Source organism: Haemorhous mexicanus, chromosome 23, assembly GCF_027477595.1.
Source record: "Haemorhous mexicanus isolate bHaeMex1 chromosome 23, bHaeMex1.pri, whole genome shotgun sequence".
Taxonomy (NCBI): Eukaryota; Metazoa; Chordata; class Aves; order Passeriformes; family Fringillidae; genus Haemorhous; species Haemorhous mexicanus.
This window is the reverse complement of record NC_082363.1, coordinates 6,911,201-6,939,045: the sequence shown is the minus strand read 5'-3', so window position 1 is coordinate 6,939,045 and position 27,845 is coordinate 6,911,201. Positions and strand designations below refer to the sequence as shown.

The following is a 27,845-nucleotide window of genomic DNA, read 5'->3' as shown; positions in this document are numbered from 1 at the left end:
TCTTCCAGGGAATTTGGGCAGTTTCCAGGGGTGTGAGGGGAATATTGGGGAGCCCCATTGGTGCCTCTTCCGTGGAATTTTGGGGAACTTCCAGGGGTGTGAGTGGGATACTGGGGAGGCACCATTGGTACCTCGTTTCCAGGGAATTCGGGCAGTTTCAAGGGATGCAAGAGGAATTTTGGGGAGGTGCCACTGCTGCCTGCTCCAGGGAATTTGGGCAATTTCCAGGGGTGTGAGGGGAATATCAGGAAGGCACCGTGGTGCCTCAATTCCAGGGAATCCAGGCCGTGCCAGAGGCTGCACAGGGAATACTGGGGAGGCACCTGCCTTGCCCAGAGCAGCTTTTTCAGGATGGTTTTTCCCAGCTTGCTGGATCTGGGCTCTGCTGCCCTGCTGGGAGTGGAAAGCAGCTGTGCTGTGGTTTTTCCATGGTGCTGGGGCAGCCGTGCCCTCCATGGAAATGGAATTCTTTCCCACTCCATCTCCCGGATGTGTCCCGTGGCGAGGTTTGTTTGGTGTTTTTATCTCCCATGGCCCAGCTTTGTTTTGGAGCCGCTCAGTGGAACATCAAAGGCTGGACTTTCCCACCCACTCACTCAGGAAAACACTGGGGGCTGGGCTGGGGTTGGGTCCAGGGCTGGTTTTTTTTGGGTCCAGGGCTGGTTTTTTGGGGTCCAGGGCTGGTGTTTTGGGTCCATGGCTGGTTTTTTTTGGGTCCAGGGCTGGTTTTTTTGGGTCCAAGGCTGGTTTTTTTTGGTCCAGGGCTGGTTTTTTTGACGTCCATGGCTGGTTTTTTTGACGTCCAAGGCTGATTTTTTTTGGGTCCAAGGCTGATTTTTTTTGGTCCAGGGCTGGTTTTTTTGGTCCAGGGCTGGTTTTTTTGGGGTCCAGGGCTGGTTTTTTTTGAGTCCAGGGCTGGTTTTTTTGGTGCAGGGCTATTTTTTAGTCCAGAGCTGCTTTAATCCAGGACACCTCCCAGGCCTGCTGCCTTCTTTTTCCTGTCTTGGACAGACAGACAGACCCAGGTTCCTGCTCTGCTCCCCCAGGATTTGCTCAGGGGAGGGGGCAGGACCTGGAATTTCCCTGCTGCTGGAGTGGGATGAAGCTTTTTTTGGGATGCAGCACCAGGAACCAGTCAGGGTTTCATGTCCAAATGGCTTTGGACACAACAGGATTCTTCCACTTGGAAGTGACGGATAAAAACTGCTGGGAGGTTTGGGAGGGGTTTCAGACTGAGCATTCCTGCCAAATTCCCTTTAAACTCTGCATCCCAGAGCTTCTCCTGCCTCCAGCTGCCCCTCTCTGTGCTGCTGTGGCTCATGGAAGCCCCGAGCCCAGCGCTGCTGGCCAGGCCCCAGTTCCCAGGCACTGAGGCAATCCACAGAAATCCCAGCTGGAATTGTTTTTCCGTTCCTCCCAGACAGCTCCAGCCCTGCTCAGACCCTGCACTTGTCCTCTCTGTGCCCGAGGGAGCCTTTTCCAGCCTCTGGAAGTGCCTGGCTGCCTCAGCCCTGTCCCTGCTGTGGGTTTGGGGGTTCAGGGGGGTGGGTGCTGGGGCTCCCTCGGGATTCCTTCCAGCCCAGATCCTCCTTTTCCATGGAGGTTTGGTCCTGCAGGCTGGGCTTTCCCAGCCTGGGGGAAGGAGGAGTGGAGGAGCCCTTTAGGAGGGTGAGGGACATTGCTGCTGCTGCAGCCTGTGCATTATCCTTCCTCCTCCTCCTCCTCCTCCTCCTCGGGAGCATCCCATGGGAGCATCCCAGGGCACTGGGAGCACTGGGAGCACTGGGAGCACTGGGCTCTGGTGTTTCCACGGCCCGTGCAGCAGCAGGAGCTGTGTGTTGACAGCCTTGCTCCATCCCAGGGGGAGGATTTTGGACATTCCAGCCCCTCCAGGCGTGGGAACCCTTTGGAGGAGCTCTGGAATCCATCCCGGGTGGAAGGAAGCAGCAGGGGGGGCTGGAGCTGCTGCTCTGGGGACCCTGGGGACCCTCTGGCCACCACATCTGTCCTGACAGGAGAAGGGCCCAGCCCCACATCCAGAATCCTGCTCTCCACACACACAGCCCCTGCCTTTTGCTCCATTTTCCAGCGGGGATTTTTTCCTGAGAGCTCTGCAGCCTGACCCCGTGCCCTGGGATCTGCAGGACAGACACTTCCCAGCTGTCTGTCTGTCTGTCCAGAGGGCTCCCGGGGGGTGGCCCTGTCAGGAAGAGGCTGGAATGTGGCCCGGGGAGCTGTGACCTGGGAATGGCCTGGAGGAGCTCAGGGTGCTGATCCTGGGATCCAGGCTGTGGGTGGTGTGGCCAGAGGGGGGGAAGTCACATCTCAGCTCTGGAATGGGTGGAGAATGGATAAAAACGGATAAAAAATGGATAAAGAACGGATAAAAAATGGATAATTGGCTCTGCTGGGTCCTTCCAGCTGCACCATGACAAGGAGGTCAGAGCTCAGTTCCTCAGGGAACTCCTCCTTCCCCTCCAGTGGGGACATCCAGGTGGATGTTGGGGAGAAGTTTTTCACAGAAAGGTGATAAAGGTTTTTACAGAAAGGTGAGAAAGTTCTGGAATGTTCTGCCCAGGGAGGTGGTGGAGTCACCATCCCTGGTGGGTTTAACAAAGCCTGGAGGTGGCACTGGGTGCCAGGGTTGAGGTGAAGGGTTGGGGCTGGGCTGGATTTGATGGTCTTGGAGGTCTCTTCCAACCTGGGGATTCTGGGAATTCTGTGGATTCTGGGATTCCAGAATTCTGTGAATTCTGTAAATTCTGGGGTTCTGTGATTATGTGATTCTGTGGAATCTGTGAATTCTGGGATTCTTTGAATTCTGGGATTCCAGAATTCTGTGGATTCTGTGAGTTCTGGCATTCTGTGAATTCTGTGGATTATGTGATTCTGTGGATTCTGGAAATTCTGGCATTCTGTGGATTCTGTAAATTCTGTGGATTATGTGATTCTGTGGATTCTGTGGATTCTGTGAATTCTGTGGATTCTGTGATTCTGTGGATTCTGTGAATTCTGGCATTCTGTGATTCTGTAAATTCTGTGAATTCTGTGGATTATGTGATTCTGTGAATTCTGGCATTCTGTGGATTATGTGATTCTGTGGATTCTGTGGATTCTGTGGATTCTGTGGATTCTGTGGATTCTTTGGATTCTGAGAATTCTGGCATTCTGTGGATTATGTGATTCTGTGGATTCTGTGAATTCTGGCATTCTGTGATTCTGTAAAAATTCTGTGGATTCTGTGAGCTCCTGCTGGCCCTGCTGTGAGTCCCTGGGTAGGGGATGTGCCCCGGGATGCTCCTGGGGAGCAGCCAGATGGCTCTGGTGGCTCTGGGTGGCTCTGGGGTCCCTGTCCCTCCTTCCCTGGCAGGCACATTCCTGGGCCCTGACTTCAAAGGCTGTTGGTGGATAACAGAGCCCGGCAGCCTTGGCAACCCTGGCACCAGCCCTGGCAGCAGCAGCTGCTGCTGGAGCCGGCCCTGCCGCCCCTCTGCCCCCTGCTTTGGGACAGGAGCCCTTCCCTGCCTCTGCTGGGCCCCACTGCCCCTCTGGGGCTGCAGCTTTTGGGGGTGACCCCTGCTCTGGGGGCTGAATTTTGGGGGTGAGCCCCTGCTTTTGGGGCTGCAGCTTTGGGGTGACCCCCTGCTCTTGGGGCTGCAGCTCTTGCTCTTGGGGCTGCAGCTTTTGGGGGTGAGCCCAGCTCTGGGGGCTGAATCTTGGGGGTGACCCCCTGCTCTGGGGGCTGCAGCTTTTGGGGTGAGCCCCTGCTCTGGAGGCTGCAGCTTTTGGGGTGAGCCCCTGCTCTTGGGGCTGCAGCTTTTGGGATGAGCCCCTGCTCTGGGGGCTGCAGCTTTTGGGGTGACCCCTGCTCTGGGGGCTGCAGCTCTTGGGGGTGAGCCCCTGCTCTGGGTGCTGCAGCTTTGGGGTGAGCCCCTGCTCTGGGGGCTGCAGCTCTTGGGGGTGAGCCCCTGCTCTGGGGGCTGCAGCTCTTGGGGGTGAGCCCCTGCTCTGGGGGCTGCAGCTTTTGGGGGTGAGCCCCTGCTCTGGGGGCTGCAGCTTTTGGGGTGAGCCCCTGCTCTGGGGGCTGCAGCTCTTGGGGGTGAGCCCCTGCTCTGGGGGCTGCAGCTTTTGGGGGTGAGCCCCTGCTCTGGGGGCTGCAGCTCTTGGGGTGAGCCCCTGCTCTGGGGGCTGCAGCTTTTGGGGGTGACCCCCTGCTCTGGGGGCTGAATCTTGGGGGTGAGCCCCTGCTCTGGGGGCTGCAGCTTCGGGGTGAGCCCCTGCTCTTGGGGCTGCAGCTTTTGGGGTGAGCCCTGCTCTGGGGGCTGCAGCTTTTGGGGTGAGCCCTGCTCTGGGGGCTGCAGCTTTGGGGTGACCCCCTGCTCTGGGGGCTGAATTTTGGGGGTGAGCCCCTGCTCTGGGGGCTGCAGCTTTGGGGTGACACCCTGCTCTGGGGGCTGCAGCTTTGGGGTGACCCCCTGCACTGGGGGCTGCAGCTTTGGGGGTGAGCCCAGCTCTGGGGGCTGCAGCTCTTGGGGTGACCCCCTGCTCTGGGGGCTGAATTTTGGGGTGACCCCCTGCTCTGGGGGCTGCAGCTTTGGGGTGACCCCCTGCTCTGGGGGCTGCAGCTTCAGGGTGAGCCCCTGCTCTGGGTGCTGCAGCTTTGGGGGTGAGCCCAGCTCTGGGGGCTGCAGCTCTTGGGGTGACCCCCTGCTCTGGGTGCTGCAGCTTTGGGGTGACCCCCTGCTCTGGGGGCTGCAGCTTCAGGGTGAGCCCCTGCTCTTGGGGGCTGCAGCTTTGGGGTGAGCCCCTGCTCTGGGGGCTGCAGCTCTTGGGGGTGAGCCCCTGCTCTGGGGGCTGCAGCTTTCGGGGTGAGCCCCTGCTCTGGGGGCTGCAGCTTTTGGGGGTGAGCCCCTGCTCTGGGGGCTGCAGCTTTTGGGGGTGACCCCCTGCTCTGGGGGCTGCAGCTTTGGGGTGACCCCCTGCTCTGGGGGCTGAATTTTGGGGGTGACCCCCTGCTCTGGGGGCTGCAGCTTTGGGATGACCCCCTGCTCTGGGGGCTGAATTTTGGGGGTGACCCCCTGCTCTGGGGGCTGCAGCTTTGGGGTGAGCCCCTGCTCTGGGGGTGAATCTTGGGGGGAAATGCAAGTTTTTTTGGGGTGAAACTCTGTGAGGAAATGCAGCTTTTTGGGATGAATCTTTTGGGGGAAATGCAGGATTTTTGGGATGAATCTCTGGGGGGAAATTCAGGTTTTTTTGGCGTGAATCTCTGTGAAGAATTACAGCTTTTTTGGGTGAATCTCTGGAGGGAAATGCAGGTTTTTTTGGGGTGAATCTCTGTGAGGAAATGCAGGGTTTTGGGGAGTGAATCTCTGGGGGGAAATGCAGTTTTTTGGGGGGTGAATATCTGGAGGAAGCAGCTTTTGGGGGTGAATCTCTTCCCTGAGGGGCTGCAGCTTTTGGGGGTGAATCTCTTCCCTGAGGGGCTGCAGCTTTTGGGGGTGAATCTCTGGGGGGAAATTCAGGTTTTTTTGGGGTGAATCTCAGGGGAATTGCAGATTTTTTGGGGGTGAATCTCTTGGGGGAAATGTAGGTTTTTTGGGGTGAATCTCTCAGGGGAATTGCAGATTTTTTGGGGGTGAATCTCTTGGGGGAAATGTAGGTTTTTTTGGGGTGAATCTCTCAGGGGAATTGCGGGTTTTCTGGGGTGAATTTTTGGGGGAAAATGCAGTGGTTTTGGGGTGAATCTTTGCCCTGGGGGCTGCAAATGTATTGGGTGACCCCGTGATCTCTGAGACTTCAGATTTTTGGGGTGAATCTCTGGGGGTGCAGCTTTTTTGGGGGGAATTTCTGCAGGGTGGGCCGGAGCTTTTTGGGGGGAAATCTCTTCCCTGAGGTGCTGCACCTTTTTTGGGGGGAATCTCTGCTCTAGAGGGAGGGGGCTGCAGCATTTTTGGGGTGAGGGTCCAGCTGCTGTCCATGGCCAGCAGACCCACCCTGGGCTGCCCAGGCAGGAGCAGGGCTGGGCCCTTTTCCTGAGCAGGATTTCCCCTGGTCTGATCCAGCTGTTTTCCCTGTGTTTTTTTCCATGTGCTGCCCCATCCCTGGTGGATTGTGGATTATTCATTAGGTAAGAACATCATTCCTCTTCTCTTTGGGGTGGGGAGTGGGGCGGGAGAGGCCACACAAGGGTGGTTTGTGTGGTTCCTGAGGTGGTGTGGTGGGATTCCTTGGATCTGCCTCTTCCTTGGAGCTCCCCTGGGCACAGAGGGGACAGGATAAAACCCCTCTCTCCTCATAGGAGGAGTGTGGATAAAACATTCCCTGGGGAAAGGGAATCTCAGGGATGCTGAGGATGGAGTCCCCTTGTGCTGGAAAGGGAGGTGTGAACTCCCCGCCAGCATTCCCTGATCATTCCCTCCTGGAAAACAAACCCCACGTGGCTTTGGGATTTATGGGGCCCGCTCCAAATCCTCGGGGTCACTTGGTCAAGTGGGGTAAATTGGGAGGGCTTTGCCCAAGGGTGTGGCAGTAATTAACTCCAGCTTCCCTGGGAAATCTGAGCCTGCCCCAGCAGCCTCCGGAGGGCTGGAAGGGGCTGGGAAGCAGCTGGGAAGCAGAGGGTGCTCCCAGAAAAGGGGTTGGTGGCCTTGGTGGCGTTGTAAGAGCACTGAAAGCAGCTCTGGCCTTTAATTTTTACTGGTTTTTTAAATGCTGTGTGATGGTTTCCTCAGGTCATTCCTTACATTATTCCTCAGGTCATTCCTCAGTTATTCCTCAGGTCATTCCTTAGATTATCCCTCAGTTGTTCCTCAGGTCATTCCTTAGGTTACTCCTCAGTTATTCTTTAGATTATTCCTGAGGTTAGTCCTCAGGGTCAGGGAAGATGGGATGCACAACAGGAATAGCTGGGGATGAGGGATTTTGGGAATCCCACCCCACAATTCCTGTGAGGAAGGGGATGAGGGGCTGCAGCCCTGGATCAGAGCAGGATCCATCATCCTGGGAATGCTGAGAAATGCAGGATCCATCATCCTGGGAATGTTGGGGTGCTGGGAAAGGCAGGATCCATCATCCTGGGAATGTTGGGGTGCTGGGAAATGCCGGAATCATTGTCCTGGGAATGCTGGGGTGCTGGGAAAGGCAGGATCCATCATCCTGGGAATGCAGGGGTGCTGGGAAATGCTGGATCCATCATCCTGGGAATGTTGGGGTGCTGGGAAATGCTGGAATGATTGTCCTGTGAATGCAGGGGTGCTGGGAAATGCAGGAATCATTGTCCTGGGAATGCTGGTGTGCTGGGAAGTGCTGGATCCATCATCCTGGGAATGTTGGGGTGCTGGGAAAGGCAGGATCCATCATCCTGGGAATGCAGGGAAAGGCAGGATCCATCATCCTGGGAATGCTGGGATGCAGGGAAATGCAGGAATCATTGTCCTGGGAATGCAGGGGTGCTGGGAAATGCAGGATCCATCATCCTGGGAATGTTGGGATGCAGGGAAATGCAGGATCCATCATCCTGGGAATGCTGGGGTGCTGGGAAAGGCAGGATCCATCATCCTGGGAATGCAGGGGTGCTGGGAAAGGCAGGAATCATTGTCCTGGGAATGCAGGGGTGCTGGGAAAGGCAGGAATCATTGTCCTGGGAATGCTGGGGTGCTGGGAAATGCAGGAATCATTGTCCTGGGAATGCAGGGGTGCTGGGAAAGGCAGGATCCTCAGTGGGCAGGAGGAGGCAGAGCTGCAGGATTGCTGCTGGAGTCGGGAGGGATGGGATGAGCAGGCTGATGGGGAGGGATGCAGGGCGCTGTTTCGGGGTCTCCATGAAACCATTCCCAGGGAATTGGCTCCGGAGGTGAATCCTGGGAAGGGAGGCAGCTGCCCTGCATGGGAGCCTGGCAGTGGCCGTTCTCCAAAGGGGAGGGAATGAATTTTAATGGAATCTTGAAAGACTTTAAATTTTCATGTTCCCCTCAATTATTCAGGGCGGCGGAAAAGCGACTTTAAAGCAGGAGAGGGAAAGGAGAGGCCACTGGGATTCCTGGAGGGAATCTGCATCCGGGGACATGGCAGGGAAATGGGGACACTGGGAAGGAGGGGGTTTGGGAAGTTGGGATGCACTGCCTGGGGTGGGGTCCGTGCTGGGAATGTGGGCTCAGAATTCCCGCTGGGAGCTGATCCCAGTCAGTTTCAGCATCACCAGATCTGTGCCAGCAGCAGGGGGGATTTGGGGGTGTCCGTGCTGGAATGGTGGGGACAGGGATGAATCCTGGCCTGGGACACCATTCCCAGTCCCTGCCCTGGGAAGGGAAGGGGATTTTGGGATCCTGGAGCCTGCCATGGCTCTGATCCTGTGGGATCCGGGCTGGGAATGTGGGCTCACAGAATTCCCTGACCCAGGAGGGATTTGGGGGTGTCCATGCTGGAGTGGTGGAGCAGGGATCCATCCTGGATCCATCCCCAGCTCCTGCCCTGGGAAGGGAAGGGTTTTTTGGGATCCTGGAACCCGCCCGTACCTGTGGCACAGCCTTTCCCTGGCCCAGGCTGGCTCGTGTCCCCATCGTGTCCCCGTCTGTGTGCAGGGCTGTGGCTGTCCCTGTGTCCCCATGTCCCCATCCATGAGCAGGGCTGTGGCTGTCCCTGTATCCCCATCCATGTGCAGGGCTGTGGCTGTCCCCATGTCCCCATCTGTGTGCAGGGCTGTGGCTGTCCCTGTGTCCCCATGTCCCCATCTGTGAGCAGGGCTGTGGCTGTCCCCATGTCCCCATCTGTGAGCAGGGCTGTGGCTGTCCCCCTGTCCCCATCCATGAGCAGGGCTGTGGCTGTCCCCCTGTCCCCATCCATGAGCAGGGCTGTGGCTGTCCCCATGTCCCCATCCATGTGCGGGGCTGTGGCTGTCCCCCTGTCCCCATCTGTGTGCAGGGCTGTGGCTGTCCCCCTGTCCCCATCCATGTGCAGGGCTGTGGCTGTCCCTGTGTCCCCATGTCCCCATCTGTGAGCAGGGCTGTGGCTGTCCCCCTGTCCCCATCTGTGAGCAGGGCTGTGGCTGTCCCTGTGTCCCCATCCATGAGCAGGGCTGTGGCTGTCCCTGTGTCCCCATGTCCCCATCTGTGAGCAGGGCTGTGGCTGTCCCCCTGTCCCCATGTCCCCATCCATGAGCAGGGCTGTGGCTGTCCCTGTGTCCCCATGTCCCCATCTGTGAGCAGGACCGTGGCTGTCACCCTGTCCCCATCTGTGTGTTGGTCTGTGGCTGTCCCCATGTCCCCATCCATGTGCAGGGCTGTGGCTGTCCCCCTGTCCCCATCTGTGAGCAGGGCCAGGGCTGTCCCCCTGTCCCCATCTGTGTGCAGGGCTGTGGCTGTCCCCATGTCCCCATCCATGTGCAGGGCTGTGGCTGTCCCCATGTCCCCATCTGTGAGCAGGGCTGTGGCTGTCCCCCTGTCCCCATCTGTGTGCAGGGCTGTGGCTGTCCCCATGCCCCCTTCCCTGTGCAGGGCTGTGGCTGTCCCTGTGTCCCCGTGTCCCCATCCATGTGCAGGGCCGTGGCTGTCCCCCTGTCCCCATCCATGTGCAGGGCTGTGGCTGTCCCTGTGTCCCCATGTCCCCATCTGTGTGCAGGGCTGTGGCTGTCCCCATGTCCCCATCCATGAGCAGGGCCATGGCTGTCCCCGTGTCCCCATCCATGAGCAGGGCTGTGGCTGTCCCTGTGTCCCCATCCATGTGCAGGGCTGTGGCTGTCCCCATGTCCCCATCTGTGTGCAGGGCTGTGGCTGTCCCTGTGTCCCCATCCATGTGCAGGGCTGTGGCTGTCCCCATGTCCCCATCTGTGTGCAGGGCTGTGGCTGTCCCCGTGTCCCCATCCATGTGCAGGGCTATGGCTGTCCCTGTGTCCCCATGTCCCCATCTGTGTGCAGGGCTGTGGCTGTCCCCGTGTCCCCATCCATGAGCAGGGCTGTGGCTGTCCCTGTGTCCCCATGTCCCCATCTGTGAGCAGGGCTGTGGCAGTCCCCGTGTCCCCATCTGTGAGCAGGGCTGTGGCTGTCCCTGTGTCCCCATGTCCCCATCCATGAGCAGGGCTGTGGCTGTCCCCCTGTCCCCATCCGTGTGCAGGGCCGTGGCTGTCCCCCTGTCCCCATCTGTGAGCAGGGCTGTGGCTGTCCCCCTGTCCCCATCCATGAGCAGGGCTGTGGCTGTCCCTGTGTCCCCATGTCCCCATCCATGTGCAGGGCTATGGCTGTCCCTGTGTCCCCATGTCCCCATCCATGTGCAGGGCCGTGGCTGTCCCCATGTCCCCATCTGTGAGCAGGGCTGTGGCTGTCCCTGTGTCCCCATCTGTGAGCAGGGCTGTGGCTGTCCCTGTGTCCCCATGTTCCCATCCATGTGCGGGGCTGTGGCTGTCCCTGTGTCCCCATCTGTGTGCAGGGCTGTGGCTGTCCCTGTGTCCCCATCTGTGTGCAGGGCTGTGGCTGTCCCCATGTCCCCATCCATGTGCGGGGCTGTGGCTGTCCCCCTGTCCCCATCTGTGAGCAGGGCTGTGGCTGTCCCCATGTCCCCATCCATGTGCAGGGCTGTGGCTGTCCCTGTGTCCCCATGTCCCCATCCATGAGCAGGGCTGTGGCTGTCCCCCTGTCCCCATCTGTGAGCAGGGCTGTGGCTGTCCCCAGCAGGCTGCTGTGGCCTTGCCTCCCCGCGTGGGTGCCCCAGCGCCGCTCGGGGGGCTCGGCAGCACAAACGAGGCTTTGATGGCTCTGCTGGGAGCTGCCAGCCCTGGCTCCCTGCCCAGGAAACAGCGCCAGGCTCCAACACAAGCGCCCTTTGTGCTTCCAGCGCCGGGGGCTGCGCTGGGACAGGGGACAGGGACACCCCAGGAGGAGCCCAGGAGCCCCACAGCTCTGCTGGCCCCACTGGTGCTGCTCCCACTGAAAATCAAGTGGCTGCAGCTCCTCCTCTGAGCCACGCGGGGCTGGTGACAGGCGCCTTGTCCCCAGCAAAGGCGCCTTTGTCCCCAGGGCTGCGGGAGGAAGCGGGGCCCCACCCGGGCTGGGGGTCCTGTCCTGCTGTTGGGACTGGCTCTGGGGACAGGGCTGTGGTGACAAAAGGCTGGTGCAGCTTTGTGTCCCCCCCCTGCTGTCCCTGAGGGATCCTGCAGCGGGATGCTGGCGGGGTTTGGGATGCAGGGAGCTGCTCCCCGGGATTCTCTGTCTGTGAGCACCCCCAGACCCCTCAGCAGGGCTCAGCTCAGCCCCATGGAGGGGAGGGATCCAGAGCTGGGGACAGCAGGGTGGCTCTGCTCTGCTCCCTGAGGGAGGAGGGACCAAATCCAGCGCTGGTGGGGAGAGCTGTGGAGAGATCCACACCATAAATTGGGAATTCTGGGGTGGTTTCATGGGGAGGAGTGGGAATTCAGCCCGAGAACAAAGAGGTGATTTAGGGAGCAGGTGCAAAGTCACACCTGGCGTGGGAAACTTGTGCAGCACAGGGGAGGATTGGCTCTGGGAGCCACGGGGCCTTGGGAAGGGCTTGGATCCCATCCAGACCCCAGGAAACTCTGAATCCTGCCTTGGTTTGGGTCTCCCTGCTCTGAGCCCGTTCCCTGCCAGGACCTGCCTGCTCTGAGTTCTTGGATCCAGCACTGTAACCCAGGGAAAACCTTGGAACCCAGGGATGGGTCAGGGATGCCTGGAGCTGCTGCCACATCCCTGGAGGAACCCTGAGCTGTGGGGAAGGAGCTCCTGGAGTGTCCCAAACTTTGGGGAAGGAGCTCCTGGAGTGTCCCAGGCTATGGGGAAGGAGCTCCTGGAATTCCCTGAGCTGTGGGGAAGGAGCTGCTGGAGTGTCCCAAACTTTGGGGAAGGAGCTCCTGGAGTGTCCCAGGCTGTGGGGAAGGAGCTGCTGGAGTGTCCCAGGGTCTGGGGAAGGAGCTCCTGGAGTGTCCCAGGGTCTGGGGAGGGAGCTCCTGGAGTGTCCTGAGCTGTGGGGAGGGAGCTCCTGGAGTGTCCCAGGGTCTGGGGAGGGAGCTCCTGGAGTGTCCCAGGCTATGGGGAGGGAGCTCCTGGAGTGTCCCAGGCTATGGGGAGGGAGCTCCTGGAGTGTCCTGAGCTGTGGGGAAGGAGCTCCTGGAATTTCCTGAGCTGTGGGGAAGGAGCTCTTGGAATGCCCTGAGCTGTGGGGAAGGAGCTCCTGGAGTGTCCCAAACTTTGGGGAAGGAGCTCCTGGGGAAGGAGCTCCTGGCGTGTCCCGTGCCTGTTTTCCCTCTCTGGAATCCAGGAGGGTGCCACGGACTGAGCTGTGAGCCCCTCTCCCCATGAGCCCCTTTCAGTGTGATCCCCTCTCCCCGTGATCCCCTCTCCCCGTTTCCCTCTGAGCCCGTTTTCCTCTGAGCCCATTTCACGACTCATTTGGCCCCGCTGAGGCAGGAAAGTGGGATTTAGGCGGAGTTTTTCCAGCCTAATCTGCCGGGATGGTTTCAGATCCCTCAGCCTGCTGCCAGCCCCGGCTGAATAAACTTTCCCTGCCTTCAATCCCAAACGTTTGTGCAGCACAAACTCTGCCTTGAGGCGTTGTTTTTTCCCCTTGTCTCTTGCTCCTTCCGAGTGTTTTTGGTGGTGGTGGCAGAGAGGGGAAACCTCAAATCCTCCCGAAGCAATTACTGCTAATGAGACACTTCCTACACATCTGGTTTCAATCCTGGCGGCGTTTCGGGGGCTTGCAGAGCTCGGGAAGGGAGGAAAGTGGGGCAGTCCCGGCCTCTTCCCCTCCCTCTGCCCCAAGGTGGCTCTGGGGATGCTCCTGAGCTCCCATCCCGGCCCTGGGGATGCTCCTGAATTCCCATCCCAGCCCCGGGGATGCTCCTGAATTCCCATTCCAGCTCTGGGGATGCTCCTGAGCTCCCATCCCAGCTCTGGAGATGCTCCTGAGCTCCCACCCCAGCCCTGGGGATGCTCCTGAGCTCCCATCCCAGCCCTGGGGATGCTCCTGAGCTCCCATCCCAGCCCTGGGGATGCTCCTGAGCTCCCATCCCAGTCCTGGGGATGCTCCTGAGCTCCCATCTCGGCCCTGGGGATGCTCCTGAGCTCCCATCCCGGCCCTGGGAATGCTCCTGAGCTCCCATTCCAGCTCTGGGGATGCTCCTGAGCTCCCATCCCAGCTCTGGGGATGCTCCTGAGCTCCCATCCCCTCTCTGGGGATGCTCCTGAGCTCCCATCCCAGCTCTGGGGATGCTCCTGAATTCCCATTCCAGCTCTGGGGATGCTCCTGAGCTCCCATCCCAGCTCTGGGGATGCTCCTGAGCTCCCATCCCAGCTCTGGAGATGCTCCTGAATTCCCATTCCAGCTCTGGGGATGCTCCTGAGCTCCCATCCCCTCTCTGGGGATGCTCCTGAGCTCCCATCCCAGCCCTGGGGATGCTCCTGAGCTCCCATTCCCTCTCTGGGGATGCTCCTGAGCTCCCATCCCATCTCCCAATCCCAAAACCTCGTCTCCCAATCCCAGAATCTCGGCCCTGCAGGGAGGCAGGCTCGGTGTTTGGTGCTGATGTGCTGTAACGTGCCTAATTAGTGTGTAATTAACAAAAGCGTGCCCCAGACTTCAGAGAATTCCTCACTCCCTTGCCAGGCTGGAGGAAGAGGGAGGAACCCTCCGAGGGGTAGCTAGATGGAATTGCTGGGAGCTGCTGGTGCCTGTCCTGACTCCTGCCAGCCCCTTGTCCTGGCTCTGGGCACTGCCAGGTGCCCAATCCCTCGGGATAACTGGGAAAGGCACCCCCTGCCCTGCCCGTGGCTGGGTTGGAGCCACTTCCAGAGCCTCCTTTCCAGGCTGGGATCTCCAGGCAGGCTTTTCCCAGGAGCAGCTTGCCCAGCTGAGCTTTGCCCCTGTCCCTTGGCCTGGATTAAAGCCCAGCAGTGACTCAGGAGCAGCTCCAGGGTGGCTTGGCCAGGCCACACGTGGCTTCCCAGCAGTGAGTCAAAGGCACGGCCTGGGTGCCTCAGGAGGGAAGGGACAGGCAGGGAAGGGCAGCTTTGTGCCACATGGAAGTGCCCAGCACCATCCTCCCTCCTCGGGAGTGATCCCAGCTCCCTCTGCCCAGGGAAACTTCCCACTGACCTTGGGACGGAGCCTCCCGCCCTCCTTTGGGGTTTGGGTTGATTTAATCTGGGCTAAAACAAACTCCTCTCCTCTCTCCTTGATGTTCACAGCTGCCCCACGGAGCTGCAGCTCCGTGAAGGGGAAATCAAAGCCAGGGGAATTCTGCAGGAGTTGAAAGGAGAGCCAGGCTCGGCTCAATTGCACTTTTGTTTGGAAATCCGAGGGGAACGTGTCAGCCCTGCTGGGCTGGGGGGGTCTCTGGGTGGGAATTGTGTGGGAAGGGGCTGGGATGTCTGTCTGGAGCTGTGAGTGGATGTGGCTGAGCACAGGAATTGTCTGGAGTCTCCAGGAGTCAGCCAGGAGTCATTCAAGTGTCCAGTGTGGCTGGGGGGGTCTCTGAGGGACACAGAGCTGCAGGATGGACAGGAATTGTGTGGGAAGGGGCTGGAGTGTCCATCCAGACCTGTGGGTGGAGGTGGCCGAGCACAGGAATGGTCTGGTGTCCCTGTCAGTGACCCTTGGCTCGTGGTCAGGTGTCCAGTGTGGCTGGGGGGGTCTCTGAGGGACAGGGGGCTGTGGAGAGGACAGGAATTGTGTGGGCAGGGGCTGGAGTGTCCATGCAGACCCGTGGGTGGATGTGGCTGAGCATAGAACAGGTCTGGAGTCATCCAGGAGTCATCCTTGGCTTGTGGCTCCGTGGGGTCAGGTGTCCAGTGTGGCTGTGGGGGTCTCTGAGGGACAGGGGGCTGCAGGATGGACAGGAATTGTGTGGGAAGGGGCTGGAGTGTCCATGCAGACCTGTGGGTGGATGTGGCCGAGCACAGGAGAGGTCTGGTGTCCCTGTCAGTGACCCTTGGCTCGTGGTCAAGTGTCCAGTGTGGCTGGGGGGGTCTCTGAGGGACAGGGGGCTGTGGAGAGGACAGGAATTGTGTGGGAAGGGGCTGGAGTGTCCATCCTGAGCTGTGAGTGGATGTGGCTGAGCATAGAACAGGTCTGGAGTCTCCAGGAGTCATCCAGGAGTCATTCAAGTGTCCAGTGTGGCAGTGGGGGTCTCTGAGGGACAGGGGGCTGTGGAGAGGACAGGAATTGTGTGGGAAGGGGCTGGAGTGTCCATGCAGACCCGTGGGTGGATGTGGCCGAGCACAGAACAGGTCTGGTGTCCCCATGAGTGACCCTTGGCTCGTGGTCAAGTGTCCAGTGTGGCTGGGGGGTCTCTGAGGGACAGGGGGCCGTGGAGAGGACAGGAATTGTGTGGGCAGGGGCTGGAGTGTCCATGCAGACCCGTGGGTGGAGGTGGCCGAGCACAGGAGAGGTCTGGTGTCCCTGTGAGTGACCCTTGGCTCGTGGTCAAGTGTCCAGTGTGGCCGAGGGCACCCCAAGGCCCTTTTAACCCTTGAGGGACCACGTTCCCCACCCCAAAGCAGCCCCAGCAGCTCTCCCAGAGCACCCCGACCCTGCTCCCCACTTCCCCCTCTCTCCACCTCCCCCCTGAGGGCAGCTTCGGGGTTTGGCTCCCCTTCCTGTCCCCTCCTGTCCCCTCCTGGTGCTCAGAGCTGCAGTTCCCGTTCCCTGAGGGAATTCTGGGGGCTCCTGGCCAGGCAGCTCCATCTCCTCCCTGCCCTGGATCTCCCTGGATCCTGGGGAGGAGATTCCCAGTTGTTGACGCTGGGAGGTGGCACTGACACTTTGTCACCAGCACCGAGCCCTGGGGCCACCACAGCCCGGGGGGGACATGGCCAGGGGAGGTTTGGGAATGCCCAGGAATGGAGCTGTGTCCCCCTGGCTCTGCTCCTCCCTGCTGGCCTTGGGCACGTGTCACTTGTCCCGTGTCACTTGTCCCGTGTCACTTGTCCCGGGCACATCCGGGCTGCCCTCAGGGGTGTGGTGGCGTGCCAGGGGACACCAGGGAGTGCCAGGGGTGGTGGCAGCAGCTCCTGTGCCAGGCACAGCTCTGGGAGCACTGCCCTGATGTGGCACCAGGCACTGTGCCATTGTCCCCGAGGTGACAGTCAGAGCTGCCTGACACCAATGTCCCCAAACCCCACAGCAGCCAGCCCTGCTGTCCCCTCCTTGTCCCCCTGGTGTCCCCTGGAGGCAGTTCCTCCCTGGCAGGGATAATGCCCCCAAACCCCACAGCAGCCAGCCCTGCTGTCCCCTCCTTGTCCCCCTGGTGTCCCCTGGGATGCCACCACACCCCTGAGGGCAGTTCCCTGTCAGGGGTAATGTCCCCAAACCCCACAGCAGCCAGCCCTGCTGTCCCCTCTGTGTCCCCCTGGTGTCCCCTGGAGGCAGTTCCTCCCTGTCAGGGGTAATGTCCCCAAACCCCCCAGCAGCCAGCCCTGCTGTCCCCTCCTTGTCCCCCTGGTGTCCCCTGGGATGCCACCACACCCCTGGAGGCAGTTCCTCCCTGTCAGGGGTAATGTCCCCAAACCCCCCAGCAGCCAGCCCTGCTGTCCCCTCCTTGTCCCCCTGGTGTCCCCTGAGGGCAGTTCCCTGTCAGGGGTAATGTCCCCAAACCCCCCAGCAGCCAGCCCTGCTGTCCCCTCCTTGTCCCCCTGGTGTCCCCTGGAGGCAGTTCCTCCCTGGCAGGGATAATGTCCCCAAAACCCCCAGCAGCCAGCCCTGCTGTGTCCCTCCGTGTCCCCCTGGTGTCCCCTGGGATGCCACCACACCCCTGAGGGCAGTTCCTCCTTGTCAGGGGTAATGTCCCCAAACCCCCCAGCAGCCAGCCCTGCTGTCCCCTCCTCGTCCCCCTGGTGTCCCCTGGAGGCAGTTCCTCCCTGGCAGGGATAATGTCCCCAAACCCCCCAGCAGCCAGCCCTGCTGTGTCCCTCCTTGTCCCCCTGGTGTCCCCTGGGATGCCACCACACCCCTGAGGGCAGTTCCCTGTCAGGGGTAATGTCCCCAAACCCCCCAGCAGCCAGCCCTGCTGTCCCCTCCTTGTCCCCCTGGTGTCCCCTGGAGGCAGTTCCTCCTTGTTAGGGGTAATGTCCCCAAACCCCACAGCAGCCAGCCCTGCTGTGTCCCTCCTTGTCCCCCTGGTGTCCCCTGGGATGCCACCACACCCCTGAGGGCAGTTCCTCCTTGTCAGGGGTAATGTCCCCAAAACCCCCAGCAGCCAGCCCTGCTGTCCCCTCTGTGTCCCCCTGGTGTCCCCTGGGGGCAGTTCCTCCCTGTCAGGGATAATGTCCCCAAACCCCCCAGCAGCCAGCCCTGCTGTCCCCTCCCCATTTCCTGTTGTCCCCCTGGTGTCCCCTGGGATGCCACCACACCCCTGAGGGCAGTTCCCTGTCAGGGGTAATGTCCCCAAACCCCACAGCAGCCAGCCCTGCTGTCCCCCCGTGTCCCCCTGGTGTCCCCTGGGATGCCACCACACCCCTGAGGGCAGTTCCCTGTCAGGGGTAATGTCCCCAAACCCCACAGCAGCCAGCCCTGCTGTCCCCTCCGTGTCCCCCTGGTGTCCCCTGGAGGCAGTTCCTCCCTGGCAGGGCTTTCCCCGCCATCCCTGGCTCCTGGAAGTGCCCGAGGCCAGCCTGGAGTGGACCCCCCCGGGGTGGGGTGGGATTTGAGGTCCCATCCACGAACAGAAAGGAGGGGCCGAGGGTTGGGTTCCCCCCGGAGCTCCCCTGGCCGGGTGACAGCTCCTGCTCCGCAGGGATTCCAGGAGTCCCGGGAGTTCCCCGGCTCCCTGAGGGACAGCCCGGGCTGGGCAGGGCTGTGGGAATGCTCAGCTCTTCACCCTGCAGCTCCTCTCATCATCCCTGCTCTGCTCTCCTCGGCCCCAAAAGTGCTCCCGGCACAGGTGATGCCTCAGGGATGGGACAGGGCAGCACCTGGAGCCGTGGCAGCTCCGGGTGCAGCTCCTCAGGTTTCAGAAAATCATCCCTGGGAGCAGAAAATCCACGGGATTTAAGGGGATTCATGGAAGTTCTGAGCGTGTGGGACATTCCCCAGGATCCCCTCGAGTTCCAGCTCCTTGTGGATCAGATCCTGAGGATCAAATCCAGGACGGTCACCCCGGAGTCGCTGCTGGGGTTGGTGCTGTGCTTGCCTCTGGCTTGGTCTCCTGGGCTGTTCCCCTGATTTTTCCAGGCTGTTGCTGTGTGGGATCCCTGGGATCAGCAGGACCCGGCTGTTCCCATTCCTTGGGGATTTGGGAGCTCCTGCTGCCGCTCCAACGTGGTTAAAGCCACGTGCTGGGAGGGCAGGGGTGGCAATGAGCTGAAATGAGGGTGAACTGAGGAAGAGTTTGGATTTTTGGGGTAAACGCTGCCCGTTCCTGTGCTGGAAGGGAAGGTGGCAGTGCCAGTCCTGCTGTCCCTCTGTCCCTGCTCTTCCCAGCTGGATCTGGACCCTGTGGATTCTCTGGATTCTCCCCACTCTCGAGCTCCTGTGCTCACCCCAAGAGTTTCAGCCTCACTGCCGAGCCCAGAGCAGCTTTTGGGGGTGACTTGAGGTGGGACAGAGCTGTGCCAGCTCTGCCAGAGGAGCTGAGGAGGATCTGTGGCCAATCCTTGGCCTTGGATTCCCTTCCAGGACCTGCTGCCGGTGGGAAAAGCAGCCAGCTCTGTTCCCTGGCACCTCCTCCTGCTGCTTACCCGTGAGATTTGGGATAAAGAATTCCTGCCCGGGACCCCTGGGATGTGGGGCAGGATCCAGCCTGGCAGAGACACCAGGGAGTGCCCCGGGTGGCACAGGGGGCTTGGGGAGGAGGAAAGCTTGGGGGCTGCTCCTGTTTTCCTGCTTCTAACCTGATTTCTTCTCTCCTTTTTCTCCTCCTCTGCTTTCTAAAGAACATAGGAAACTTCTGGCCGGTAAGTGGTGGGGCTGTCACACCAAAAAAAAACCCCAAAATTGCCATTTTCTCCATCCACCATCAGCCTGGCTGGCTTAGTCCCTGTCATCCTCATCCCTCGGGATGTGCTGGAGCAATGGGAGCCCCCGGGGCTGTGCTGCCACCCCCGGGGCTGTGCTGCCACCCCCGGGGCCACCATTGCTGTTAGATCACAGCTGGGGCAGCTGCTGGCTGTCCCCTCCTCCCTCTCTGGGCTTGTCCCCACGCTCAGGGAGTGGAGCTGTGATCTAAGGGCTCCTCTCACCTAGTGCTTGCCTCATCTTCCTCTCCATCCTCAGCCTCTCATCTCCACCAGCGGCCTGGGAGGGCGGGCAGGGCTCTCTGGGCTGGCACTGGGAGCAAACTGGGAGCACTGGGCTGCTCAGGGGGGAGGTTGGGCATTGCTGAGATCCAGGGAATTCCTGCCCTGGTCCTGGCTGAGCTGGGAGCTCCAGGTGTGCAGCAATTCCTTGGGAAGGTTCAGGGGAAAGCGAGGAGAGGCAGGGGAGGGTTTCAGCTGGAGGAGGGAGGGTTTAGGCTTGATGGAATAAAGGAATTTCAACAATGAGGGTGGCAAACGCTGGCACTGGTGCCCAGAGGAGCTGCCCCATCCCTGGAAGTGCCCAGGGCCGGGCTGGACAGGGCTTGGCTGCCAGAGGAGCTGAGGAGAAGGGATTGGACTAGGAGTGCCCCAGATTTGGGGCTGGAGCTGCTCCTCTTCCCACTTCTCTGCTCACCCCAGGAGTTTTAGGATCACTGCCAACCCAAAGCAGCTTTTGGGGTGGTGTGGGGTGGGATGAGGCTGTGCCAGCTCTGTCCACAGGTGCCAGAGGAGCTGAGAAGGGATTGGACTAGGAGTGCCCCAGATTTGGGGCTGGAGCTGCTCCTCTTCCCACTTCTCTGCTCACCCAGGAGTTTTACTGCCAGCCCAAAGCAGCTTTTGGGGTGGTGTGGGGTGGGACGAGGCTGTGCCAGCTCAGCTGCCCCTTGTTGCCAGAGGAGCTGAGGGGATTGAACCAGCCCCAGCTGTGGAGGAGCTGGATAAAGCCGGATTTCCTCCCTGCCCGTGGGCTGATCCCGAGGGATGTGCTGGGAGCGTGTCCCGCCGCCAGGGCGTGGCCCGGGGGACACGGGGACAGCGAACCCGGGGACAGCGAACTCGGGGACACCGAACGGGCCGGGCGGCCGCGGGAGGAGCACGGGGACGTTTCCCAAGCCCACAGCATCCTCTGCTGGCTGCCGCTCCCCGCTCCTCCTGCATCCAGGGAATCCCTCCCGCTTCCCGCTGGCAGTCCCTGCCCGCTGCCAGGGGTGCCACTGCCGTGGGTGCTGGGGCTGGCTGCTCTTGGCTCCCCCAGAGCTGCTGGGCAGCTGGAAAAGGAGCTGGGTTCCTGGGAATGCCCTGGCTGTGCTCCGTGCAGCCCTCGAGCCCCTCTGGGTGCGATGGGCCAGTGTTGGACGGGTCCCGCGTGTCCCCCTGTGTGTGTCCCTGTGTGTCCCCTCCCCTGTGCGGGTCTCTGGGGCTGCTCCGGGCTCTGCCCCGCTCCCTCTGGAGCTCGCTGCCGGGTTCCTGCCGGCGGGAGAGGCTCGCCAGGGGCGGCAGGTGGCGGTGCGAGCCCGCGGAGAGCGCGCCCGCCCCGGCTGGGCTTCCCCTGCCGGCGGAGCCGGGCCCCGCTCCCGGAGCACCGCGAGGGGACAGGGGACAGCATCGGGAGGGTGGCACCGGCACCGCGCTGCTCCGTCCTGGAGAGGGGGCACCCTCGGGGGTTTGTCCCCATCCCCGCCCTGCCTCTCTGCTGGTTGCTGTTGGGGACAGGGGACACGCTCTGGGGTTTGTCCCCATCTCTGCCCTGCTGTGTGTCTCTCCTGGCTGCTATTGGGGACAGGGGGCAGGGGACACCCTCGGGGGGTTGTCCCCATCCTCGCCCTGCCTTGCCTCTGTCCTGGCTCCTGTTGAGGACAGGGGACACCCTCGGGGGTTTGTCCCCATCCCCGCCCTGCCTTGCTCTGTCCTGGAGAGGGGACATCCTCAGGGGCATGTCACCAGCACTGCCCTGCTCTGTCCTGACTGCTGTTGGGGACACCCTCGGGGGTTTGTCCCCATCCCCACCCTGCCCTGCTCTGCCCTGGCTGCTGTTGGGGACACCCTCGGGGGTTTGTCCCCATCCCCACCCTGCCCTGCCTCCCTCCTGGCTGCTGTTGGGGACAGGGGACACCCTCGGGGGTTTGTCCCCATCCCCGCCCTGCCTCCCTCCTGGCTGCTGTTGGGGACAGGGGACACCCTCGGGGGTTTGTCCCCATCCCCGCCCTGCCTCCCTCCTGGCTGCTCTCCCCAGCTCCTCTCCCTCCTGCCGGTCCCGGGGAAGGGGAGGCGGTGCCCGCCGAGGTTGTGACATCCCAGATTCGCTGCCTTGCTCTGGAACAGCCTCTGGAGCTGCAGTTCCCGCCGGGAATGGGGTCCCAGAGCTCCGTGTGAGCCGTGCCCAGGACGGGGCAGCAGCTCGGCTTGGGCAGGGCTGAGGTGAGGGGATGCTCCGGGTCCTTGGAGCAGTGGGAATTGTGTGGCTTCAGCTCCAGGTGCTTCCCGAGGTTCCCTTTGGCTTTTTGTCCTTCCAGACCATCCAAGCTCTGTGTGAACCTCGCTGGGATTTTTCTGGATTTAGGGGAGAGGCAGACCCGTGAGAACGGCCCCGATGCTGGGTGGGATTTGTGGGGTCTCACTGGGGACAGGGACAGAGGGAGAGAGCAGGGAAGGCTCAGCTGGGCTGGCAGGGGGGGACCTGGAGTCCCCGGGCACAGATTTGTGTCCCACCACTCCATTCGGGAGCTTTCCCACCCCTTTTCCAGGGATTTTCCATCCCTGAGCACATCTATGTGGCGCAGGGTTGGACCTGCTTGGACAGAGTTCTTCTCTGGGGGAAAAAAACCCTTTTTCAGAAGGGGCAGAGTTTGTTGGGAGTGAGTTTTGGGAATGTTTCCTGGGGAAAAAACCCTTTTTCAGAAGGGGCAGAGTTTGTTGGGAGTGCGTTTTGGGAATGTTTCCTAGGGAAAACTCCTTTTTCAGATGGGGCAGAGTTTATTTGGAGTGAGTTTTGGGAATGTTTCCTGGGACAAACCCCTTTTTCAGAAAGGGAAGAGTTTATTGGGAGAGCAAAACCCCTTTTTCAGAAGGGGCAGAGTTTATTGGGAGTGCGCTTTGGGAATGTTTCCTGGGGAAAAACCCTTTTTCAAAAAGGGCAGAGTTTATTGGGAGTGCAAAACCCCTTTTTCAGAAGGGGCAGAGTTTATTTGGAGTGAGTTTTGGGAATGCTTCCTGGGGAAAACTCCTTTTTTAGAAGGGGCAGAGTTTATTGGGAGTGCATTTTGGGAATGTTTCCTGGGGAAAAAACCCTTCTTCAGAAGGGGCAGAGTTTATTGGGAGTGCAAAACTCCTTTTTCAAAAAGGGCAGAGTTTATTGGGAGTGCGTTTTGGGAATGTTTCCTGGGGAAAACTCCTTTTTCAGAAAGGGAAGAGTTTATTGGGAGAGCAAAACCCCTTTTTCAGAAGGGGCAGAGTTTATTGGGAGTGCATTTTGGGAATGTTTCCTGGGGAAAACTCCTTTTTCAGAAGGGGCAGCGCTTACCCAGCACTCCGGGAGGGGCAGCGTTTATTGGGAGCGCGTTTCGGGAATGTTTCCTGGATGGGGTGTGAATTTCCATCCCCTCCCCGCACACGCCAGCCCAGCGCGGCCACCCCAGCCCCGTCTCCCAGCCCCGCTCCCTCCTCTCCCGCCGAGAGCCTTTAAAAGCTCTTTATTTCCAGGCGCTGCTCAGCGGGGAGTCAAGCTGGGTCCTGCCAAGTGTTAAATGAAATAATTAAAATCCCCACTTCCCCCCTTCCCGCTCCTCTCTCCGTAACGCCGGTAATTAGCCGGGGAAAAAAACTGCGGGAGGGGATGGGGAAAGGGAAAGGGAGAAGGAGCGAGCGCCTTTCGCAGGCTCCCTCCTCCTCCTCCTCCCCTTCCTCCTCCTCCTCCTCCTCCCCCGGCCTCGCAGAGGCTCTGGGTGCTGTCAGATAAATCCCAATTAGCTCCCTGCCAAACAGGATTAGCGGGAAGCCAGCCAGGTGGGGAATCAGCCTGGCAACAGCAGGAGCTGCGGCTCGGAGGGCGTGACTGACAGCTGTCAATCATCCCCCGAAGCAGCAGATCAGGTTTTTGGGAGCTGGGAGAAACGGGAAGGAATTGAAGCTCAGGCTGCTGGTGGTGCTGTCGCTTCCCAAGGGTGGAAGTGTGTCCTGCTGCTCCCGTGGAGCTCCTGGCAGCTCCACGCCGTGGGAATTTTGGGATAACCCCTCCCTGCTGTCCCCAGCCCCTCCTGTCACCTTCTGGCCCGGCTGTGACAGAAGCAAAGCCAGGAGCTCGCCCTGGGTGCAGGGAACGATTCCAGGAGAAATTCCAGGCAGGGGTGAGGATCAGCTGGGAAATGATGGATTTACCCTCTGAGGGGCTCCCTTGGCCACCTGTCCTTGTCCCTCCCTCCTCTGTCACAGCAGCCACGGTGGCTTTGTGCCTCCTGTCCCCTGCTGGGGCTGGCTGTGCCCTGGGCACCTGGCTGCTGCCAGGAGGAGGAGGAGGAGGAGGAGGAGGAAGGCTGTGGTGCAGGGGGATGATGGATGAATCCATCCCTGCTCCTTCAGAGACAAACACCAGGCACTGGGCGGGCTCTGCATACCTGGATTGGCCCCTTCTGGAGCCAAAAGTGACTTTTAGATCCTTTTTTTTTTGCTTTTATGGCCTCTTTTTGCTTCTGTGGCCATTTTGGCTTTTATGGCCATTTTGGCTTTTATGGCCTTTTTTTTTTTTTTTGCCTTTTTGCTCTTCTTTTTTTTTTTTTTTTTTTCTTTTCCCTTTTCTGGCCTTTTTTCCTTGGCCATCTCCTGCTGGCTTCTCCTTCCTGGCCCCTCATTCCCCAAGGACACATCCCAAAGTGTCCAGGGAAGGGCTGGGTGTCCCTGGCTGGCCGAGGGAGCAGGTGTGGCACGCGGGGCTGTCCCTGTCACCAAAGAGGTGACAGCTGGATAGCTCTGGGGACAGGGACACTGATGGACCAGAATGCCACCCCACCCTGTGTGGGGTCACAGCAGGGCAAAGGGACCCTGAGAGTGCCAGGTGCCATCCCAAATCCCACACGGGGCACAGTGTTTGGGTTTCCCAGGGGGATGAGGAGCCAGCGTGTCCATGCTGGAGCTGGGGACACAAAGGCTGCCCCTCAAAGTGGCCCCGCGGTGGCTGCAGGGGACAGAAAGGGACGTGGCTGATTTGCATGTGAAAACAGCACAGGGAGCACGCCGTGCTCCATTCCCTCTGGGAATTGTTCACAGCCAAGCGTGGGCCCTGTCCTGGATTGCTGGGCTGGCTCTGGAGCCCTGCCCTGGGGCTGTGGAGGGGACAGGGATGGGCACAGAGAGGTGACAGCAGGGCAGGGCCCAGGTGGGGGCAGCGGGCAGGAATTGGGCACCTGGGAAGGATGGAGGGGCTGGGATGGGAAGGAGGCAGGAACAGGAGAAGGATGGAGGAGCTGGGCTGGGAAGGATGGAGGGGCTGGGATGGGAAGGATGGAGGGGCTGGGCTGGGAAGGATGCAGGAACAGGAGAAGGATTGGGGAGTTGGGCTGGGAAGGATGGAGGGGCTGGGATGGGAAGGAGGCAGGAACAGGAGAAGGATTGGGGAGCTGGGATGGGAAGGATGGAGGGGCTGGGATGGGAAGGATGGAGGGGCTGGGATGGGAAGGATGGAGGGGCTGGGATGGGAAGGATGGAGGGGCTGGGATGGGAAGGATGGACGTGCTGGGATGGGAAGGATGGAGGGGCTGGGATGGGAAGGATGGAGGAGCTGGGATGGGAATGATGGAGGGGCTGGGCTGGGAAGGATGCAGGAACAGGAGAAGGATTGGGGAGTTGGGCTGGGAAGGATGGAGGGGCTGGGATGGGAAGGATGCAGGAGAAGGCACTGAAGGATGCAGGAGCAGCAGCAGAACGCAGGGAGCGAGGCAGGTTTCTAGAGGAGCAATCTCCTGGACGTGACTTGGGGTTTTTCTCCCTCTTTTCTCTGTTTTTTTTTCCTTGGATTTGCACCTCAGGATGCTCCCAGCCCTCGGAGAGGAGCAGGGGGGTTTGTGGGGTGGCTGGGGGGTAACTTGTGCCCATCCCACAGGGAGCTGCAGGCTCCTGGAGGAGTGCCCTGCTGGGGACCACCCAGTGTCCCCCACGTGTCCCCGTGGGAGGGGAGGGTGGGAGGACTCTTTAATCTTTGTGTCCCTCGGGCTGCAGGTGCATTGCCAAGGTGAGGGAAGGATTCTTGGAAGGGCTGGGAGGGGAACCTGCCCCCGGCAAAGGTTTTTGTCCCGGGTTGTTGCTTTTTGGAGGAGCAGAGAGCAGGAATCCAGCGGAGAGCAGGAATTCTGAGCAGCCCCCAGCCCCCCGAGGGAGAGGGAAGCCCCTGGAGGCTGCAGGGGAAGCTGAGCTTCCCTTCCTGCTGCTGCTGAGCTCGGGGAAACCGGAGGGGCTCGGAACAGCTGCTCTGCCCGGAGCTTCCCACTCCCCGCACCCCCACGGTGTCCATCTGTCCTGGGGGGGTTGGAGGATCCCTGCTGGTGCTGCCAGCCCCTCTGCAGCCCCCTCCTGCCCCGTTTTTGGGGATAACCCAGCCCCCTCCTGCCCTGTTTTTGGGGATAACCCAGCACCCTCCTGCCCCGTTTTTGGGGATAACCCAGCCCCCTCCTGCCCCGTTTTTGGGGATAACCCAGCCCCCTCCTGCCCCGTTTTTGGGGATAACCCAGCCCCCTCCTGCTCTGGTTTTGGGGATAACCCAGCCCCCTCCTGCCCTGGTTTTGGGGATAACCCAGCCCCTGGCGTGGCACAGCTGTGGGCTCAGCCCGGGTTCTCTGTCACCTTCCTCTTGGGGGTTTTCCTGCAGCCTCCAGAGCTGCCCAGCTCCTCCCTGGTGAGGAAGAGCTCGGCTGTGGTGGCTGGGAAATGAACCCAGCGTGTCCTGGTGCCCTGAAAGTGCCATTCCAGTGGCAGGGAACGCGTTTGTGTTTTGCCAGGAATGCCATCCTGGCCGAGCCTCCCCCCGAGGGAGGGCGGGGTGAGCTCCTGGATTTGTCTTTGGGGCAGCAGCAATCCCTGCCCGGGGCTGTGGCAGCGCTCTCAGCCCATTGTTGGACCTTCCCCTGGCTCTGGCTTTCACCCAGCCCTGCTGGTGGCACCTTCCCCATCCCTGCGGCCGAGAGGGGAGCAGGAAAAGCCGGGAGCCCCCAGGCACGGAGCAGTTCAATCCCTGCTCCTTTTTCCCGGCTGGTTTTGGGGAGTCCGCGCCGATAACATCCTAAAAAATAATACCGGGCTTCTCTCCCGCTGTCGCCGCGGCTCTGCCGTCCCCGGGGGTCTCTCGGGGGGCGATGCCGGCAGAGGTGCGAGCAGGCGGAGGGGCTGAGCCCCCACCCCCTCCCTGCTCATCCCGGGGGGTCCTGGGGAGGGTCCCCCCACCCTTCCCTGCGCTGCCCACGCCGTGCCCGGGTGGGGAGCGGCTCCTGCGCGACCCCCGCCGCCCCCGCTCTTTGTCTGCGCCGCGCCCCTGCGCCCCCGCTCCCCTTTGTTGGCCGCCGAGCGCTCGGAGGGGCTCTCGCCGCGCCCCCCCTCGCCGGGGTCGGGCCGAGGGGCGGGCGGAGGGAGGGAGGAGAGGGGAGGGAAGGTTGCAGGGCGGGGGGAGCTCCGTGCTCGCTCCGCGCTGCCGCTCCCTTGTCTGATGCTGCGCGGCCCCTTCCCCGCGCGGGGGGCGCACGGAGACCACCGGGATTAGAGATCCACCTCCCTCCCACCCATCCATCCCCCCTCCCACCCCTCCATCCTCCCTCCCTCCCTCCCTCCCAGCCGCTCCATGCCGGGCTCCGCGCGGAGCCGCGCTCCGGCCGGGCGGCACCGGCATGTCCGAGCGGCGTGAGGCGGGCACCGGCCCCCGCCCGGGCCGAGCCGGGCCCCTGCCCGCCGGGCCGAGCCTCGGCAAGGCGCTGGAGAGCCGGGCTGGCCCGGGGAGGGAGCGGGGATGGAGCTGAGGGGAGCCTCGGAGGGCGAGAGGGAGCGTCTGCCTTGGGCTGAGCGGCGCGGCTGAGCTGCATCCCTGAATCCTTGGGCTGCTCCCGGATCCTTGGGCTGCTCCCGGAATTTTGGGTTTCTCCCGGAACCCTTGGGCTGATCCCAGAATCTTGGTTGCTCCCGGAATCCTTTGGGCTGATCCTGGAATTTTGGGCTTCTCCTGGAATCCTTGGCTGCTCCCGGAATCCTTTGGGCTTCTCTGGGAATCCTTGGGCTGCTCCTGGAATCTTGGCTGCTCCTGGAAATTTGGGTTTCTCCCGGAATCTTGGCTGCTCCTGACTGCGGGGACCTGCGGAGGGTCAGAGGCTGCTGGATGAGTCCTGGAGGAGCTGCTGGACAGCGCAGGGAGCTCCGTGTGCCTGGAGCGAGGCCGGCGTGGATCTGAGAGGTGATCCCGGAGGATCTGAGAGGTTATTGTGGAGAATTCAGAGATTATCCTGAAGGATCTCAGAGGATATCCCAGAGGATCTGAGAGGTGATCCTGGAGGATCCAAGAGGTTATTGTGGAGAATTCCAGAGATTATCCTGAAGGATCTCAGAGGATATCCCAGAGGATCTGAGAGGTGATCCTGGAGGATCTGAGAGGTTATTGTGGAGCATCCCAGAGATTATCCTGAAGGATCTCAGAGGATATCCCAGAGGATCCAAGAGGCTATCCAGGAGGATCCTAGAAGATATCCCAGAGGACAGCGATATTCCCAACCCTGGGAGCACTCCTGTGCTGTCCCTGTCCCAGCACTGCTCCTGCTGTGACATTCCCACCGTGTCCTTGTCCTGCTGGGCTCAGCCACGGAT

The 27,845-nt window shown here is 60.9% G+C and overlaps 1 protein-coding gene across 3 annotated transcripts in view; it reads left to right on the top strand.

Moving 5' to 3' along the window:
• AGRN (agrin) overlaps positions 1–27,845 on the top strand; it is a 109,505-nt gene that overhangs the window by 10,895 nt on the left and 70,765 nt on the right. The window lies entirely within an intron of this gene.